This window comes from Morone saxatilis, unplaced genomic scaffold (assembly GCF_004916995.1).
Source record: "Morone saxatilis isolate NCDOM2014 unplaced genomic scaffold, NCSU_SB_2.0 Contig10, whole genome shotgun sequence".
In the NCBI taxonomy this organism is placed as follows: Eukaryota; Metazoa; Chordata; class Actinopteri; family Moronidae; genus Morone; species Morone saxatilis.
This window is the reverse complement of record NW_023339652.1, coordinates 5,979,332-5,979,639: the sequence shown is the minus strand read 5'-3', so window position 1 is coordinate 5,979,639 and position 308 is coordinate 5,979,332.

The window sequence follows — 308 nt, the reverse complement described above, 5'->3', positions numbered from 1 at the left end:
TATTATTATAATGTGCTCCATACTGGTTGATTAATCACTTAATAGTTTGGTATATAAAATATGTCAGGATATTTAAAAAAAAATGTCTATCACAACTATTTATTTTGTCCAAACAAAAAAAAAACAAAGAAATTCAGTTCACAATGTCAACTAGGGAAAAAAATGTATGCATTTTAATGGAATCTGCAAATCTGAGCATTTTTCCCAATAAATTAATGCTCATTATGTATTAATCCACAGATAGTTTTAGCTCTGGAACACATAGATACCTATAGTAAGTAAGTAAAGTAAGTAAAACTTTATTTATA